The sequence below is a fragment of the Bison bison genome, unplaced genomic scaffold, assembly GCF_000754665.1.
Source record: "Bison bison bison isolate TAMUID 2011002044 unplaced genomic scaffold, Bison_UMD1.0 scf7180017864326, whole genome shotgun sequence".
In the NCBI taxonomy this organism is placed as follows: Eukaryota; Metazoa; Chordata; class Mammalia; order Artiodactyla; family Bovidae; genus Bison; species Bison bison.
In genome coordinates, this window is record NW_011494898.1 from 5473900 (window position 1) to 5474147 (window position 248).

Genomic DNA, 248 nt, shown 5'->3' on the forward strand with positions numbered 1-248 from the left:
TAGTAGGTGCTTTAAAAATACTCATTAATTAGACTAAAATCCAATGAAGAGGAACAATTATTAGGTCTTAAAGTCCCTGTGAAATGAGAGCTGGAAAGAGATACAAACTGAATACCTTACTATGGGGGGTGTACTTATGTTTATTATGAGTGCACGTCTGACTCTTTGGAACCTCATGGACTTGTCGCCCACTAGGCTCCTCTGTCCATGGAATTTACTTCTTGTTTAAAACTCTGTGAAGTAGGCAA

The 248-nt window shown here is 38.3% G+C and overlaps 1 protein-coding gene across 2 annotated transcripts in view; it reads right to left on the reverse strand.

Annotated features, from left to right (window-relative positions):
* Nucleotides 1-248, reverse strand: part of MOB3B (MOB kinase activator 3B) — a 241897-nt gene that overhangs the window by 34801 nt on the left and 206848 nt on the right. The window lies entirely within an intron of this gene.